Source organism: Lacerta agilis, chromosome 6, assembly GCF_009819535.1.
Source record: "Lacerta agilis isolate rLacAgi1 chromosome 6, rLacAgi1.pri, whole genome shotgun sequence".
In the NCBI taxonomy this organism is placed as follows: domain Eukaryota; kingdom Metazoa; phylum Chordata; class Lepidosauria; order Squamata; family Lacertidae; genus Lacerta; species Lacerta agilis.
This window is the reverse complement of record NC_046317.1, coordinates 73,604,457-73,624,573: the sequence shown is the minus strand read 5'-3', so window position 1 is coordinate 73,624,573 and position 20,117 is coordinate 73,604,457. Positions and strand designations below refer to the sequence as shown.

At 46.4% G+C, this 20,117-nt stretch overlaps 1 protein-coding gene across 1 annotated transcript in view; it reads right to left on the bottom strand.

Moving 5' to 3' along the window:
* The window catches only part of KCNS1 (potassium voltage-gated channel modifier subfamily S member 1), a 29,145-nt gene extending 12,508 nt beyond the window's left edge, over positions 1–16,637 (bottom strand). The window contains exon 1 of the mRNA XM_033153431.1: positions 16,285–16,637. The gene's annotated coding sequence lies outside the window, so the exon portion shown is untranslated. The remainder of the gene's footprint in view (positions 1–16,284) is intronic.
* Between the last annotated feature and the right edge of the window lie 3,480 nt (positions 16,638–20,117).

Below are 20,117 nucleotides of genomic sequence, written 5' to 3'. Positions count from 1 at the left end.
TTATCGTTAACCAATAGTCTCTTGCTTTGGACAACAGATATAGTTTCTGCCATCCTATCGACAAATTTCAACGTACTTTGCTAAATGTAAAGCATTATTTGGCAACGTGTCATCATTTCAATACCATTTTCTTGCTAATTCATTTACGGAGAGAAATAAATTGCTCTTAGGCACAGGTACTCACAGCAGGTATCGAACAGTAAGGAAATGCCTAAGTCATGCTCCCATTCCATCATCTATTGCTTAACTTGTTCTTCCTCACACACAAAAACAACAACGCTAAGATGGTTTTATAAATCTCTGTCAGAATGTGTGTTGCATTTTCAATCTGATGGTGTTTTTTCCCTCTCCTGAGAATCAGTACATTCCTGCAACTAGGATCCATTTCAATATAGTTTCTAAGGGAAACTATTCACTGAGTGCATACCATTTTTAACAAACTGCATTGAGATAACAAAATGTCACGGTCAAGTGGTTGTTATCCTGCATTTTCCACTGTGGTTTTCTGTTCACCAGGGGAAAGGGCTGCAGGTCAGTGGTAGAGTATCTACCTTTTCATGGAGAAGGTCCCAGGTTCAGTCTGTGGTATCTCTGGAAATGCCCCATGTGAAATTCTGGAGAGCCTCTGCCAATCAGTGTAGATAATGCAAACCGAGATGGACCAATGGTCTGACAGCTCCCTCCCATGTCACTCTTCTTACTGTGAAAAGTCGGGGTTGTTGTTGTTGTTGGGGAGAGCAGATTTCTGGCACCAGAGTGCTACTTAGCCATTGCTATTTATTGCGATGCACCCTCATGCACTGTGATAAGTTCTAAGATGCCCTCTTGCTGCACTAAGATCGATGAGAGAGATGTGCAAAAGTGTGGCAGTCTGGAAGCATCTCAACTATTCAAACCAAGATGAACAATCCGTTTCTATGGTACGGGCGCCATTCATCTGTACGCCCAAACCAGATGACCTCGCCCAAGAGAGGGGAGGCTGTGTAACGTGCCAACAACTATAGCTTTGAACAAGTACTGAATTTGTCATGGATGGAAACAGTCTGTAGCTCACATCATCCAACACATTGTCTTTGTCATCAGGCAGCACTAACTCAAACAGGTTCCGATAAGCAAGTCAAAACTGAGCCTCCTCATCCGTCAAACTCCTGCTCCGTATTCAAAATAGCAGCTCCTAAACTGAGCAAAGTACAAGCAATTTTGTCTGCAAAGGAGGTGGCAAAACTCTACGCAGCAGGCAAAGGATGACTCACCCACAAAGTGAGCGGCAACCCAGAATCACCTCACCGTAAACTGCACTGAGCCACCCCTCCAGATGGTATTTTGCACAGCCGAAGGGAGCAGAGAAGAAAACATTCCTTCTGTGATGCCACCCATCTTTTGGAGAACATCTACGGAATCAAACAGGCTCAGCACAAGATGAGCGCTGACTGGGACAGCCATTTCTCCCCCTCCCCACCACCACTTGCTCAGCTTTTATGTGAAGAAAGGAGGAGGCATCTGCCTACATAGCAAGAAGGAGAACCATTTACACCATTGCTCACCTTCATCCTAACGATAACCTGATTCATCCAGAGACCAGACAGTGCAAGGAAATCTGGATCCCCAAATTCCACAATATGCACATTCTCGCTTGCTTCTTACAGCATGTAGAATCCTTAAAGCACATAGCATTAGCAAGTAACAACACTGTGACAGCTGCAGGACAGAATGGTCAGCAAGTTGTTTTAAAATGCTTTTAATACTGTGTTTTAATGTGGTAGCCTGCCTTGGGACCCTAGGGCAAAAAGCAGGTAATAAATTAAAGAAGAACAGCAACAGCAAGAACAACAGTGGTGAGCAGAGTCAAAGAAAATGTACACATATCCCGTTCAATTCCAACCATGCCCAAAACCTATTCAAACACACAAACTTTCCCTGCAGCCGGTGCAGAAATAGAATGAGCAGGCAAAGTCTAAGTTACTAGCGCAGATCACAACAATATCAAAATTCAATATCAAAATCAGTTAAACCAGTTCACAATCAGAAGCACAGGGTAGGATACATATATATATATACACACACACTTATACAAATACCCATACATACATGTATGAGATATGTGAAAAGGCTATTGTAAAGAGGTGCAATTTTGGCATACAACAAAGGCTACACAATTAGGGTGCCAGATGCACCCTCTGTGGAGATGGAATTCCATAGGCTTCTCCTGGGCTTTTTCTGCTTCCCCAAACTTCCGAGGGTGGTCAAGAGCAGGGGTCAGCAAACTTTTTCAGCAGGGGGCTGGTCCACTGTCCCTCAGACCTGGTGGGGGGGCAGACTATATTTTGAAAAAAAAGATGAACGAATTCCTATGCCCCACAAATAACCCAGAGATGCATTTTAAATAAAATGACACACTCTACTCATGTAAAAACATGCTAAATTCCGGACCATCCGCAGGCCGGATTTAGAAGGCGATTGGGCTGCATCCGGCCCCCGGGCCTTAGTTTGGGGACCCCTGCTCAAGAGGGTTTCTGGGAAGAAGGTGGTCTTTCGAATATTCTTATATTCTGGGCTGTCATCTGGAATAAAGTTACTATAATAGAAGTTGTTCCAAACTCTTATTTCAACTCCTTGGACAGAAGAGGACCCCTGAAAGAACTAAAGGTAAAAACCAAAATATAACAGAGAAAATCAGTATCTACTGTTAATGTCCTGAATTAATTACAGGAAAGAACTTGCACTAGATTTGTTGGGGTTGTTCTCATATATATATATATATATATTATATATATATATATATATATATATACATATATATATTATATATTATACACACACACACACACACACACCACACCCCACAACCCTCTGCTTCTTCCAGTTTTCTCCGCTCGCTTCAAGATGGATTGCTCAGAGGATGAAAGTTCCAACTCCTACAGCAGACCTGCCCAAACTCATGAAAATGCTGCCTTTCAACTGTTAGGTTGTTGGAAAGGAATCACAGTTCAGTGCAGAATGCATACCCTCCATAGAGAAGTCTGGATCTTCCAGGTAAAAGGAGAAGGGAGAAGGTAACGTGAAATACATTGGCCTGAGACCCTACGTAGGAAACTACTGGTACATTATACAGAGTCAGACAACTGGTTCATCTAGCTCAGTACTGTCTACACTGACTGGCAGCAGCTCCCCAAGGTTTCGGGCATGGCATGCTTCCGGCCCTAATTGGAGATGCTGAAGACTGAACCTGAGACTCTCTACATGCCAAGCAAATTATCTTCCACTGAACTACAGCCCTTCATCTAAGGAGAGACAGTGTCATTGAGAGTAGACTGCGCTGAACTAGATGAAGAGAAAATCTTGAGTTGGTGTAAGGTCGTTTCTTCAGTTGTGTTGCTATTATCTCAGAGAACCTGTTTGCATGTGACCAAAAAGAAAAAAAGGGAGGGGGGAGAGATTCCAACCACAGCGATTTAACTAGAGAAAGGCAGCTAGGATAGCTCCACAGTCCTTCTAGTCTAGATATGGGTGGCACTGTGGTCTAAACAACCAAGCCTCTTGGGCTTGCTGATCGGAAGGTCAGCGGTTCGAATCCCCACGACGGAGTGAGCTCCCATTGCTCTGTCCCAGCTCCTGCCAACCTAGCATGCCAATGCAAGTAGATAAATAGGTACCACTGCAGCGGGAAGGTAAACAACGTTTCTGTGCGCTCTGGTTTCTGTCACAGTGTTCTGTTGCACCAGAAGCGGTTTAGTCATGCTGGCCACATGACCTGGAAAGCTGTCTGTGGACAAACACTGGCTCCCTCGGCCTAAAAGCAAGATGAGCACCACAACCCCATAGTCGCTTTTGACTGGACTTAACCGTCCAGGGGTCCTTTACCTCTGCCTTTCTAGTCTGGTAAAAGGCACTGTTGTTCCCTAGGCAGGATAATGCACTGCAGGCTCACTTCAAGGATGGGTTAAGAAATCCAGCTGGGACGAAGCTGCAACACATTTCTGGACCAAGAATCAATCTACTCTCACATGCAACGTGCAATAAAAAGTCACAGTGCATCCTAACCCTTAAAAGGTCTGTCCAGAGCAACAGCCAGCTATGCTCTCTTTCAGAATGCAAGCTGAAATGAGCTCAAGCAGGTCCTGTCTCCCTCCTTCCCATTTTTTGTTTTTCTTTTCAATTTGCCCCAATTAACTAAGCATGCTCAGTTTTCATTGGGCTGTGTTTTTTTTGGGGGGGGGGTCTGCATTAGACTTGCTTTCTGATCTTTAAGATTGCACTTATACCAAATTCTGGTTCCCTCCAAGCATACCAATACCACCCTCTCACCTCACAGAGGGTGTGTTTTGATCCTATCTCTGTCGGCACTCCACCTGCACTCCCTATTACAGGAATTGATTTTTGTTTGTGCCACTAAAAATGTAACAAATCTGTGGCAAACTGGTATTTGAACACACATTAGTAACAAACATTGGGTAGAGAACTGGCCCTGGCTGTGGCTCCTGGTGAGAGTACACTAATGAAGATTTTGTTGTTTATAGTCATTTAGTCATGTCCGACTCTTTGTGACCCCTTGGACCAGAGCACGCCAGGCACTCCTATCTTCCACTGCCTCCCGCAGTTTGGTCAAACTCATGTTGGTAGCTTCGAGAACACTGTCCAACCATCTCATCCTCTGTCGTCCCCTTCTCCTTGTGCCCTCCATCTTTCCCAACATCAGGGTCTTTTCCAGGGAGTCTTCTCTTCTCATGAGGTGGCCAAAGTACTGGAGCCTCAACTTCAGGATCTGTCCTTCTAGTGAGCACTCAGGGCTGATTTCCTTAAGAATGGATAGGTTTGATCTTCTTGCAGTCCATAGGACTCTCAAGAGTCTCCTCCAGCACCACAATTCAAAAGCATCAATTCTTCGGCGATCAGCCTTCTTTATGGTCCAGCTCTCACTTCCATACATCACTACTGGGAAAACCATAGCTTTAACTATATGGACCTTTGTCGGCAAGGTGATGTCTCTGCTTTTTAAGATGCTGTCTAGGTCTGTCATTGCTTTCCTCCCAAGAAGCAGGCGTCTTTTAATTTCGTGACTGCTGTCACCATCTGCAGTGATCATGGAGCCCAAGAAAGTAAAATCTCTCACTGCCTCCATTTCTTCCCCTTCTATTTGCCAGGAGGTGATGGGACCAGTGGCCATGATCTTAGTTTTTTTGATGTTGAGCTTCAGACCATATTTTGCGCTCTCCTCTTTCACCCTCATTAAGAGGTTCTTCAATTCCTCCTCACTTTCTGCCATCAAGGTTGTATCATCAGCATATCTGAGGTTGTTGATATTTTTTCCGGCAATCTTAATTCCGGCTTGGGATTCATCCAGTCCAGCCTTTCGCATGGTGTATTCTGCATATAAGTTAAATAATCAGGGAGACAATATACAGCCTTGTCGTACTCCATTCCAGTGCAAAAGAGTTAAAAAAATAAAAGGAATACTGTCATTGCAGTAGGGGAGCAAGGGGGCTCACCTTCAAAAATATATATTTGCAAGGCTGCTCTGATATGTGCTCATTTTTGCAAGCACCCACAGCCAAAGCATGTGCATTTGTTTTACTCTTTATTCAATGGCCTTACTCCCAAGAAAGCACCCACAGGACTGAAGTCCAGTTTAGATCGTGAAGTGTGTGTATACACAAGGAAGTCTTGCTTCTTCCTAACCAATGTCTGCTTGTGTGGCCAAAAAGGGGAGGTTTCCACTGCTGATTTCCTCAAAAATCAATGATACCCTTTATAAAAAAAAATGCAGCAGTGGTAGGAGCCCAGACGGTCACTAGGTCTGAAACCCTGGATTATCCTGAGCTAGAGGGATCAGATGTCTGACTTGGTACAAAGGCAGTTTCCTATGAGGAGATCCACGAGTTTGCTTAGTATGGGAAGACTCTCCCTGCTCAAAAATTCCTTCAGACATCCAGTTTAATATTGCTCAACTCAGTGTCTTCAAAGCAACACTGCCGATACTTCTGCGCTGCAACTCTGTGTGAAGGGCATCGGCTGAGATCAAGCAATGTCTGTTAATTATTAAGAATCTGAGAAGGGAGCCCCTCTCCTTCAAATGGGAAGGGAGCAGTGGCGTTATCATGGCTGCGCAACTGAATTTCCCAAAAGGTACATTCCCGCTGTGCCTTATGCAGCTTCGCTGGTACTGCTCCCCACCAAGTTACACAACAGCGTTGCCAAGGGCTTGTGAATTAGGAAAAAAAAGGTGGCCGGCAAAGGGGTTAATCCACTATTAGCACCTTCCTTACTAAAGAGAAGAAGGCCTAAAGCTCCAAAGACCCCACTAGGATCTTGCTAAGGAAGGGAGTTGACCAATAAAATGGCACAGCGGTAAAGGAATAAAGCACCCTCTCCCCAAAAGACATTGAACTAAGTGGAAATTGGGCCCCCTCCATTGCAGCTTTTAAGTTTTAAAAAGACGCTGAGAAATTACCACACATGTGCCCTGGCCAAGTTCTGGTGAAAGAAGCCTTCGTTCATACAAAGCCTTCGCAAGGATGCTCAAACGCATTCAAAGAGGCAGCTGGGTTACAATCTCAAAACAACAACCTCCCAAATCCAAAATAAAATAAAATAAATAAAAATACTCTTTATGTTGGGGGCAGGTAGCCTTGCTTTAAAAAAAAAAATCTAAAGGGACATTTGCTGCTGGAACTATCCTGTTAAGGGAGAGCAGAATCTGCGATGTATTAAAACAATCAGATTAAATCATCACAGACTGTCACATAGGTACCAGAGAAACTTGTTGATGGATGTGAGGAACATTGCCGGGACTGTCCATAAGAGGTCTGCAGCAGCACAACAGCAACAAGGGCTCCGAGAAAGAGCTGCCGTTTCCCCAAAAACAATGTCTTAACAGTTTCAAGAGTGCCGGGAAATCATGCTCTCCCTCCGGAAGATTTCTGCTTTAGAAAAAGGATGTCTGGCTCCCGAACAAATAAGCAACATCCATCACCAGGCAGAGCCCAATTGAAGGCTTCTTTAGTTGTAGCTAAAGAGGTTTCCTTCCATCGCTTCTTGAAGCTATAGGACGCCACGGAGTAGCATGGTGCTTATTCTGGCTGTTGAAAAGGTCCTTCGCTGTTCTCCTTGGAAGTGGCACTCTTGAAGCCCACTGCTATACTCAGGAGCACAATGCCATGGGTGTCTACTTAAAAGTAAGTCCAACTGAGTTCAATGGGGGCTTACTCCCAGGTAAGCTGTTGGGGTCTACACTGCTAGATTGAGCAAAGTGCATTCTGGATTAACAGATTAGCAGATGCACTTCCATCATGGCTACCTCTGATTAGAATTCCCAGAAGAAATCCCAGATGGTTCTGGTGGGATTACACTCAAATAACAATAAAGAGGATTCGTTCCTAGTATGGCAGACCCAACACAGCTACTGTTCTGGGAAGCAAATAAAAATAATCCCTTTATAATACAATAATAATAATAATAATAATAATTTATTATTTGTACCCCGCCCATCTGGCTGGGTTTCCCCAGCCACTCTGGGTGGCTTCCAACAAAGCTAAAAATACATTAAAATGTCATACATTAAAAACTTCCCTAAACAGGGCTTATGAGGTTAGCTTGCCACAATATACAGAGCAGAAACCTACTATTTTGTCTTCAGATAGCGGGGGAGAAGGTCATACAACCTGCAGAAAAAGAAAGAAAATAAAACCACCCACTTACATTTATCACATAAAATATTGCCCCTTCTAATTATTCAGAAAATAGAGAGGGGTAGAACCAGTTTTTAAAAACCAGGAACTCTAAGGAGATGATTAATAAGGAGGAAGAAATCCTGATGAGACAGATTGATGGGGCAGCTTCAGGAGGCAACAAGACCCACAAGAAATGAGGCTGCACGTGGGCCAGAGTTTCCCACATGTGAAATTTAGGACTGAATTACCGGTATCTGCATGTAGTGCATAAACATGGCTTGATATCCCATCTAAGCTGGACAGCAAAAGCGTTAAACAAAAAGCATATCCAAAACTGACTCTTAAGCCCAAGATGTTGCATGTGCCATCTTGTCATTCTTGTCTTAGGCCCCATCTACATTGTACATTTAAAGCAGTATCATAACAATTTAAACATTCGGGGCTTCCCCAAAAGAATCTGAAGCTCCCACCTCATGGTTACAATTCGCTTGGGAAGAGGGATTGATTGAATGTTCAGCCACTTTGGGAACCACAGCCCTGTGAGGAGTATATACTCCCAGCACCCTTAACAAACTGCCGTATTTTTCCGTGTATAAGACGCTCCCGTGTATAAGAAGCTCCCTATTTTGGGGGAACTAAATATAAAGAAAATGAGGGGAGATGGCCCAAAGTTGGTGAGCTTTTTAAAGGGGGAATTCACGTGTGCCATCACCCTAGCAGAGCCATTGCTGGGGGTTGGAAAAGTGAGCAGCTGCTCCCCCCACACCACTGTGGGTGGGAAGCTTCCCTAGAGCATGCCTCCCGCAGCGGCATGAGGGGTTGCGCGCCCACCAACCAGATGACTGGTAGCCCGCAGCTTCCCCCCATGCCACTATCCATGTATAGGACAACCCCAGTTTTTTGACATGATATTTGAGTCAAAAAACCTCGTCTAATACATGGAAAAATATGGTACATTTCCTAGGATTCTTGCGGGGGGGGGGGGAGCCATGCCTATTTGACGTAGCATAATAGTTTTCGATGTGTGGCACAAAAGGGTCTTAGATCACTTTCCATTTTGGCTTCTTTAGGTGTGAACAAAGTGCTTGGAAGAAGTCCTGAATCTGATTCTGATTCTGAAACTGCTCTCAATTATGGCCAGTAAAATCCAGAAAGAATTTGGGCTAGTAACTTCAGGAAGACGCTCCTATATTTGGGTTCTCCTTCAGCAGTTAATTACCTGCCACATGGTCCTTGAAGAAAGAAAAGAGCGCTGTCTTTGTGGAAAAGGTAACCAAGCATCCAGGTACCTGCACTGTGGGTCTTTTTCTTCTCCCAAATTTGGGATGGGGCAAAAATTTGGGATCTGCCATATAATGTGGTAACCACTAGCTTAGATCACAGAATTGCAAAGTTGAAAGGGACCCAAAGGCTTAAACATTCTTCATGTAACATTCTTGTAATTACCTGGATGTTGTCTCATACAGTTTTGTGGATTGTGGGTGGAGTTTGCAAACCATTCAAGACTAAAATTAGGAGGAACGGAGAAGACTGAGGATACAGTACATTTGCAGAGGGAATCCTTTCTTTGTTCAAACAGATCAGTTACAGTGACAGAACTGCAGACCTTGCTTGAAGCAGAGGTCCTGGAATCACAACTGCAATGGACAAGTCACCGGCAATTACATCCTTGAACTTCACTTGTTTATATGTTTAAAAGTGGTTATCAACATATAAAGGGTAGACTTCCAAATTCTGTGCTGGTCTAGCAACATGGCTGATGTATGCGATCAGCCTCTGAGCTTAATTGCACTATTCATTTTTTCTACAGACTCCTTCTGTAGGAGCAAAGCAAGACCATCATTTCTGCAAGAACAAACAAAGTAGCAATATTGCTATTTGATTAACTTTTGCATGGACCGTGTTCTCATTGAAGCAAACATTAATAATTGGATTTCTTTTCCCTCCCCTTAAAGAATGGTAATTTCAATCTTACGGGCACAGGAATTTGCTGGTGGGACAACGAAAAACCAAACCTGTGTGCCAAAGCCATGATTGTCAAATTGACAATTTCTCCTGATTTTCAATGGATCAGACGTTATTTAAATAATATCATCATGGAACTAACTTTACGGAGAAGCATATCCATGAGCCAACCCTTCCCCCAAGAGGGATGGAGGTCTTAATTTAGTTATGGGAAGGGAAAGGAAGAGAGCAGAGAAGACAGACAAGGAATGAAAGTGATCAAATGTAGCTGTATCCACTTAGCTAACCTCCAGGTTTTGCCTGACTACAACAACCATCATTCCTGAATACTGACCACACAGGCTGGGACTTAGGCTATGTTTCTGTTGTGAAGTTGTAGTTGAGCCATGTAAGAGGGAGACCTAAGCCAAAAAAGCGAGCAAGGGCAAAAAGACGGAGTATTTTAAAAGGGCCAAAGTTCAAGTGGGTTGGAGGAATTTCAGCATAGGTCTCTTGGGTCACCTTTGAAGGTGGTTCTCACTGGTGCTCTGTCTATTAGATGAATGGAGAACCTGCTGGACTCCCAACAGCCCCAGCCAGTATGGCTAATGACCAGGAATTAAGGGAGTTGTAGTCCAGCAACATCTGGAAAACTGCAGGTTCCCCATCCCAGGTCTAGAGCAACAAGTGTGTCATGGACCATTTTCAAATTCATGTTTGGCTGGAGTCCGAAAGCTGGAGGGCAGAATGGTTTGGCCTAGCTCTAGGGTTTTAAAACTGACCAGCAGGAGAGATGTAAAGAAGCTCATTGAGATAAAAAAACATAGTCTTTGATTCACATGTAAAAGTAGGCACTGAGGAGACTTTGTGTACTGACCTCTTTTTAGGAAGCTGGTCTAGATATTGAGTACCACCACTGCAAAGTTATCATCTATGTCTCTACCTGCTGTACCTTTGACACCAGGGAGTTTGACTGAGGGCCTCTTGATGCAGAATGAGGTAGATTCAAACAGTGGGAGGCAATTGAGATTCTAGTGCCAGGCCATTTAGAGTTGTAAAGGTCAAAACCAGCCCCTCGAACTGAGTCTGGAAGCAGAATGGCATCCAGCACAGCTGGCGAAAGATTGATAAAATATGATCCAGTAGAACAGCTCCAGTCAGAATCCTGCCAGCTGCATTGAGTCAATGGAAGTTTCCAGAGTCTTCAAGGACAGTTCCACATACAGCACACTGCAAGAAGCTAGCCTGGAGGTGACATGAACATACAGAACTAAGGCCAGATTTGCTTTTGCCAGTATAGCTGGCATAAAAATATCAAGTTGGTAAAACACGCTCCTGGCCACAACTATCAATTCTGCTTAAGGAGCAGATCCTGGTTCAGGGATACTCCCCAAACTGCAAACCTGCTGCATTTTGTGTAGGAAAGGGCAGAGAGAAGAGGGTGTAATCCTGTCTGAAACATATTGACCACAAGACCTCCGCCCCAACCAACAGTACCTCCATCTTGTGTGGGTTAAGCTTCAGTTTGACCTCATCCAATCCAAAGATGACACCAGTTCAGGACTTCTAATCTTGCCTCCCTAGGATCAGAAGATCCAAACAAGAGATGTGGCTCAGTGTCATCTGCAAGCAGATGGTGTCCTATCCTGGTCCAAATCCCTGAACAGCCTCTCGCAGCAGATCCATGTATGTTAAGGGAACAGGAAACAAGATGGAACCTTGTAGTACCACATATCCTAAATGCAGTCTCCCACCACCACTTTCTGGGACTGACTCATCAGGAGAAGATAGAGCCACTACATCCCACCAAGGTGATTCAGATAGTTGATGGCATCAATAGTTGATGGCATCATAAGCCCCAGAGAGGTGGACCTCTGTTGATCTCCTGTTGGAGGGCTCCCACCAGCACTTTCAGTTCCAAAAGCAGGCTTGAAACTTCATTGGAAAAGAATATTCTGATTCAAGAAACCTTGAAACTGCTTCACACTCAAGCACTTTGCCCGACCAAGCGCAATAGATCTCATACAGGGTGGAAGCTGTTCAAACTGGCAAGATACAATTGTGGGGATGTTGTTTCCCCCCCCCCCAATACAACTTTTCTATCAGCTGTTGCCAACCTGGCGCCCTCCAGATGTTTTTCCAAATCTTCCAGAAGACACCAGGTCACCAAAGCCTGACTTAAGTGTTGCCATGATCTCACCTTCCGACAGTGAGACATGTACTCGTTTTATAACACAGCTGCCCAGGCTCAGCCTGGCTAACTAATGAAGGATGGGAATAATCTGTCCACATCTTCCTGGGAAGAACCTACGGAAGAAATATGATAAATGACTTGCTATGGAAATACATTTTTGAAGTGTACTTTTGAAGCGCACACATACTTCCACATGTTTTGCAGCAGCAGGAGGAGGAGGCAAAGACTCAGGAGGCTCCATGGAAGCCAGAAATGCCACAGCTCAGCTAGTTATGGGAAGCTCACCTCTGCTGAAAAGAATCAGCAATTGTGATTTGCAGTGCATTCATTCATTACAAGCAGGGTAACCTGTTTTCTTAGCCAGGTAATTATGAGCTTCAGCAACAACTCTCTAGCCATGAGATCAAGGGAATGCGGTCAAAGGAGGACCGTGACTGATGTTTTTCCCTAGTGAACCAGTAGGGAAATCCTGTGCTTGGGAGGTCACCTTCATCCTTATATTTCTGGCCAACTTCGTGGGTTTCCACTTCTTCATGTTCATAAAGCATACTTTTGATGGGGATGGGAACGGCAGTAAGTCCTGTGGTCTGCTTCATCTTTTATTAAAACCCTTTAACACACCACCTTTCTACATGCGTGCCAAAGTTCTTCACTAGCATTGCCACCACCAATACCAGTTCCTCCTCCCTCTGAGAACATCAGACCTGAGCACACCAGGTCCCCATCATCTAAGCCAGGTGCTGCTGCTTTGCCTCCAAAATCCTTTTAAATACTAGAAAGTGTGGCTCCCAGTCTTGCCAGACTAGACATTTCTGCTGCACATCTCTCCTTCCCCACTGAGCAAAGGACACCACATATTCATAAGAAGAACCCTAAAAGCCCATCTAGTTAAGCATATGCCTCCTGGAAACCCTAAGAGGAAAGTAGTGTTGTTCTCTGGCAAATGGTATTCCGCATCCCTTTGTGGCTTGCAAACAATGGTAAATTGCCAACTACATCCTCTCCTCAATCCTGAGCACTTGAATTGCTGTTTTAAGTGCGGTGCAGGAGAGGATTAATAGAACACCCTTTCTGCCTTAGTAAAAGCCTCATTTCCTAGTTCTGAAGCTGGTGCAATTCAGAGATCTTCAAATACGTTCATCAGCAGCAATTGCAAGCTTAATTCTGGAGACCAACAGGCAAAGATCTAGTGTATTCCACTAAAGAAGAAGAAGAAGAAGAAGAAGAAGAAGAAGAAGAAGAAGAAGAAGAGTTTGGCTTTGATATCCTGCTTTATCACTACCCGAAGGAGTCTCGAAGCGGCTAACATTCTCCTTTCCCTTCCTCCCCCACAACAAACACTCTGTGAGGTGAGTGGGGCTGAGAGACTTCAGAGAAGTGTGACTAGCCCAAGGTCACCCAGCAGCTGCATGTGGAGGAGTGGAGACGCGAACCCGGTTCACCAGATTACGAGTCTACCGCTCTTAACCACTACACCACACTGGGGTTTTCAAAAAGTCACTGACAGCACAGGGAAGATAAGTGTGAGAGTGCATCAGCATCATGGGCTGACTAGAATGGGGTGTACAAGGCAGTCACCCACCAGTTCCCCTTTAAGCCCCCCACTTTTCACTGGACAGGGACTCCATGAGGGATGCAGTATAACTTGCCTCTGGGGGTCAGGAAGCAATCGCTAGAAACAGTGACTGGCCACCCAAATGTTTGCACTCCTGTCTAAATAATTGGTTTGGATGGATTGCCTTGGGCCACAATGGAGCTCTCACCCCAAGGGCCTCATGAAGACCCCAAGCCTTACAGCCAACAGCCCCGAGCTAGAGCGATCAGACCACTTTATGAAGCAGATTGGAGGAGACCAGGAGGAACGAGAGACCAGGAAACACGTTTCTTGCATTTTAATGTCACTCCCAAGGACAGGTAGGGCTGCTACCAGACAGCATCTGACGAACCAGAGGTCTTTACGTCAAGCACCACTCCAGACACAGCTGGCTCCCAGGTGTTCCGGGCGGACACGTAGTTACGCAGTTCTTTTGGGGGGAGGGAAAACAAGAACATTAAAGGGACACACACAAAAACATATAGCCGCTGGAAGATCAACGCTGGGATTGGGCCAAGATGGGTCGTCTTAATCCTTGCATACTATTTTCCTGCTACAATCCCCTTTTACCACACACCACCCCTCCTTCACAGCAGGGTGCAGATGAGACAGAAGCAACAAGGTGTTCCTTCTGCGTGCTTCGCCGCAACAACAAGCAACTGAGTCATGCATATAGATTAAAATGCACTCACTATACCTACAGCTTCGTCCTTCTCTACACCACAGATGAGCCATCTAAATCTTTCCACCTTCTCACCACTCGGGCAACCGTGTGATACTTGAACACAGGCACGAAGAAATTTGCAAGACCATGTCTATGTAATTGCCATAAACATTCGGCAACCATTATCTCAGGGAAGACTTACAGAAAACCCCTTTTTGTAATGGGAGGCTGCCTGCACAGAACGTTCTTGTGCATCTATTTCAGTAGATTGGCACAAAAGAGAACCCAGGAAATAGGACCTGGAAACACATGCATGAAGTTTTTCCTGCATGGTCTCGTGCGCCAATGTGCGCAAACGCCACAGTGCAACTATGCAGGCCATCTTTCACCAATCTGGCGCTTGCTGGGACTGATGGGAGCTGTCGCCGCAAACTTCTGGAGGGCTCCAGGTTGCAGAAAGGTGGCACAGGCCATGGGGAATCTATGTGGGTTGCTCAAGGGCAACAGTGACGCTGGAGATGAGGATGCACTAAAAATCAATACGTAAGATACCGCAAAAGCCACACGTGCTCCAATATCACTACTTGTCCCAAACCCTCATCAGTGAAGGTCATGGCTGAGGAAGGATTTCAGCATTCACTCCCCACAGCCAGGCCCAATGTCCCATCGCTTGGATTGCTTCTCAGCAGCAGCCTCACGCAGAATGCTGTTGCAGAGAGCATCTTCTAGCCAGCCATTGCCAAAGCCTCCCGGACTTCCACTTTGATAGATACCAACAAGGGGATGAGAGGATTATGTGTACAGTAAAAAGTCTCTCTCTCTCTTTCTCTCTCTTGCTGCAGCTAGGTGATCTGAACCCTCAAAACATGAGGATGCTTTCTGGAGCATGTGAACCTGAAGCCAGGCACCAAACGGGTCTTATTAGATGCTCATCCCACTTTTCATCTTAAGGAGCTCAAGGTTCTCTACATTTAACCCTCACAACAGCCCTGTGAGGTATGTTAAGGGGCAAGGATGGCAATAGGCCCAGGGTTACCCAATGAGCTTCATGGCCAAGCATGGAGCTGAACACAGACCCCCCCCCCCCCCCAGATTCCTGTACCAGCAATCGCATCATATTTGTCGTCCACCGGGAATCTAGTTTTTCCCAGCTGGCCCTGCACCAATGCCTTCTAATAGCCAATAAAGGCCCTGAGTTGGCCACTACATTTAGGAGAGGAAGGGGCAGTGCCAAGTTGAATGCCAAGGAAGGGCACAGGAGGCTTGACCTTTGCCTGCTTGCGGATTCCCTACAGGGAATAAGCTTCTGCCAACTAGTTGCATGGAGCTTCTCACTTTGTGGCAGGCCATTCCTTCCCTTCGCAACCTTAAAAGTTTGCCAAAGCCCCCTAGAGAAAAAGCAGGTGATCCTGGGATCCCATGGGAGAGAGAGAGTAAGCAAATCATCTCCAATGGTCAGTCCCAAAATGAAATGAGATCTACAGGGTTGCAGACCTGCGTGGATGCAAAGCTGTCGGACTTGGAAACTTCGCCTCCCTAATGCCAGGTGGTAAGTAGTCTAGCTGCAGTAAAAAAAATCACTTTGTGTGTGCTCAGGGGCACTCACTTTTGTCAGTTTCATCTCACCTTACTACCAAACTGTTTGCCACTGGGAAAGCTCCAGCACAGATCTGACCCTAAATGAAAGCACACACTAGCCTGCAAATCCGACCTAGGGCCTCTAAATCCACCTAGATGTGAGAGATGCTTCTCCCCGCCCTCACTAAGGAGGAACAAACACTCTGCACATGCTCAACAACACTCTTTTCACAAAGACCCTTCAACTTGTACCAGACAGATTGGGCCCTGGTTAAAACTGTGTTGTTGGGGTGGTGGCATGCTACTTAGTCTTGGCTTGGGAAGGGGGCAAAAAAGGCGCTGGGCTACATAGATCACCTTTGGGTCCCCTCTGGGCGAACGCGCTTCACTTGGGCATGAGGCAGAAACTCAGCCTTGGGGGCACCACGTCCAGCACGAGAAAGACCCAGCCTTCATCCTCAGACCCAATTACATGCGAGTAAACATCACTGACCAATAGCGCTTTCCTCCAAGTAACCATGCCCAGGATCGCGCCATTCATTGCAAGACCGATCCTTCCACCCTCCGCTCTTAACGGCAGCTATTATTATTAATTAATTAAATTTCTACACCGCCCTCCCCCCCCAGCTAGCGTCCCACCTACCTCTCCGCACAGGTGCCCGCAGGGAACCGCGGGTGCGTGCCTCTCCCGGGCACAGCCGTTCAGCCGCTGCGCCCTGGCCAGGGGCTCCGGGCAGAGTTGGGCGCGCACATGCCTGGAGAGGGAGGCGCCGCCCGCGATCTGGCCCCGCGCTCCGGCTAAGCCATGTGCGGCTGGGCGGGAGGCGCCCGATCCCCTCTCCTTCCCTCCTGCCGGATCCGGAGCGGAGAGAGCCAACCCTTTAGCGCCGCCGCTGCCCCGCGCCCTCCTCTTCTCGGCGCCCGGGGCGCTTCCAGCCGCTGCGCGCTGCGCCGCGCCAGGCGATCCAAAAAGGACACCTCCCCAGCGCCGGCGGCTCTACGCCGAAAGTTGCCATTCTGTGCCTTTTTGAAGCTCAGTTCGCCACGCCGCCGACGGCCGCCAGGCGAGACAGCCCGCCTGCTAGGCACCGTCTACAAATTCGCGCTTTTTTTCTCGCAGGGAGAAAGAGGCAAGCAAGCCAACAACGGCGCAGGGATAAGGGATCGCGCCGAGCCTGGTCTGGAGGCTCCTCCTCGTCCTCTCCCGAGTGGAGAGGCCTGCTGCAACCGAAAAGAGGCAGGCAGGCAGACTTAGGAGGGAGAAGCTTTCTCCGTGCAATCTCTCCAGGAGCTCTAGCGCCGGGACCATTGGGAAGGCAGTTAATTAGGAGAGATGCGTGGCTGGGGAAGCCTCTGGGCAAACCGGGATGGGATTTGTGCGCCTAAGCGTAAATCAGAGGAAGCGGAGAAGAGAGCGGTTAGGGGAATTGGGAAGGCAGCCGGCGCAGATAATTGCAAGGGAGGGGGAGGTCGGCTGCAGGAACGAGAGGAGAACAAGGGGGAGATGCGTGGGGGTGAGGGAGGAAGCACCCCCCCTTCCCTTTGTTCTCCCGGGGAAGACAAAAGGGATCAGGCAAAAGCTGGAAGAAGGGAAGGGAACCTCTAAGGGAGGAGAGGGAAGGGAGACCTGGGAGACGAAGCGAAATCGGACAACAGGCCCCGCGACCCTGGCCTTGGCTTTGCGGGGATTTGGGGCAGGAAAAGAGGCATCATAGAATTGTAAGGGCCCACGATGGCCCTATACTCCAACCCCCTACAGTGCAGGGCACGTTTGCCCATTGTGGGTCTCAAACCCATTAGGAGTCTCATGCTCTACACCTCTACCAACTGAGCTACTTGTTCTTTTAAATCCTGAAATCACCGTCCTGGGAAGGCATTTTTGTGGCTGTGGTGGTTTTCCAAATATCCACATCTTCGTGGAACCCAGCACATTGTGGAACATTTTAAAAAAAATAATGCAATGCAGGGAGGCCGGCCTTTCGTGCCCCATTCAAGGGTGGCCAATCCTGTGAGGGCCAAATGCCACTGAACACCCACCCACACCCCGCTCTTTCTTGCACACAGGATTGCATGCACAACAGCCCTGCACATAACACACTCCTCACACATGGCAGACTCCTCCACCGCACACACAAACCGGCAGGTGTGCCCTCTATCTCCTCCTAACCCAGTTCCACCAAAAGAGTAGGTGGCAGTGTTGTGCCTGCTGCCCTCACCAAGCCTCTGTGCAAATGGTGAATTGGGAGTTTCAGGAGCTATCTCGAAAACATGTCTGCTTGCTCCAGATCCAACAGGAAAGATTACATAAACCAGTGTCGTTTTACGATTGTAAAAGGTGGTGTTCGTTATAAGCAAATGTGAAATGATGTACATTGGGAGCTGAAAGAATCTAAGGTGATGCCTTGATGGGGGCTGAATGGGTGGTAACTAAATGGGAAAGTGATTGTAGGGTCATGGTGAATAGCTGAATGAAAATATGCAAAGGTGGTAGTTCTGGTTGCCCCACCATAGGGCTGAAAATGTGAAGAAAGGGGTAATGCAAATGACTAGTGAATGGTTTCCTGCTCCACTACAGATGTTCAGCCTATCATCTCAGCAATGCTGACTATATGCTTGGCAAACCTGCTACTGTAAAGGGCGTGACTACATAACAGACATTTAAACCGTAATTATCACTGGCGGTAATTTTTGCATCTCATTGCCATTCAACTCCCACCTTACTATTTTCTCCTTTATATCCAGATAGCATATCATTTCATGCACCTGACAAAGTGGGCTTGAGATCACTAAACCTTATGCCAGCATAAATTTCTTTCTCTTTAAGGCGCTGCAAGTCGTCCTATGCTGTTTTGCTGAATGCACATGGGGGGGGGGGGCTGGATCAGCTTTACTTTGGGAAAAGGGGTGTTTGGGACTTCTTAGTTTAGGGAGGGGAGATACAGCTGAGCTGGGACATGATATACAGTACACAGTAGAGAAAGTGGATAGAAGCTTTCCCTGCGCCTCTTGTAACAGTGCTCTGGATCATCTTGCGAAACAGGTTGGCAGTAGATTCAGAAGAGACAAGCGGAAGCACTTCTTCACAGAGCGCATCATTAATTCATGCGCTTGCTGCCACAAGAAGCTACTAGCTTAGGCAGCTAGCTGTAAAAGGGCATTCGGAAGATTCATGGGGAATAAGCCTCATTGATGGCTATTAGCCAAGGCAGTTTGGCAGCCATATTCAGAAGCAGAATGCCACCAAATACGAGTTGCTACAGGCCAACAGCAGGAGAGGCCTATTGCCTCCGTGACTCCTTGTTGGTGACCCAGAAACGTCTGTCAGAATACTGAGAGACAGGATGCTGGATTAGACAGACCTTTGATCTTGTTATAAAAGTTTACACACACATTAGCAGAAACACATTCCACAGAAAACAAGCCCTTCACCCTTCAAAATTTATGAAATATTCCTTGAGAAAATTACACATTGTTTTAGTGCACAGAGCAATCCCCAAAAGCCATCTTTGCTCTCCTAATTGCTCTAAATATTTCTTCTGCAGAAGGAAATACTTGGAGGCAGCTTTCCCAATGCACACCCTACAAATCCTGTCTTAAGGGCATATTTTGTGTATGAATTCTTCTCTGACCGATCATGGACTTAGAGGATCTGATCCTGCAAAGCTTTTCTTGGGGCATGGGGCTCAGATGCAGGGAATCATAGAATGATAAAATCATAGACTTGGAATAGACCCCAAGGGTCATCTAGTTCCACCCTCTGCAATACAGGAATTTCAACTAAAGCATCCATGACAGGTGGCCATCCAACCTCTGCTTAAAAATCTCCAAAGAAGGAGAGTCCACAACCTCCCAAGGGATTCTGTTACACTGTTGAACAGGGACCAAGCCTGGAGTTAGCTAGACCCTTTGTGGCTTCTCAAATCACAGTCTGGTTGGGCTAAAGAGCAACAGTACCACATCAGGCCATTGATTGGTGCTGCAAATATCAGGTCACTAGGTCCCTCTACCCGTGAAAACAGTTCTGGAGGCACAAGAAGTACAAGGTATCTGGGTCCTGCTGACAGCTTCCCTGGTTGCAGATTTTTGGTGTCTTAAACTTAGGTTACTTTAAAAGTTAAGCAACATTTTTCACTTAAAAAAAAGAGAGCATGTGATTTAATAATGCACTTTCCTTAACTCATATTGTTTAATGCCACACACCCCATATTATTTACCTGCCCCAAAATCTATTTGGAAACCAATTGAGATGGGTTTGCATATTGTGTCCGTCAAGCATAGCAAAGAGCTTTTTAGACCTCAGAAGTGGAAGGGAGATTCCATTCTGCTGTGATATGAAGCAAAAAGCTGTTAATTTTTTATTTTTTAATGGTAATTAGGAATGGATGCATCAGCAGCCTGGAAGCCGAGAAGTAAATGCAAGTGAACTCACCTGAGTGGTTGTGTTACGTGGAACTAATTATGGGCACAGATTTCAAG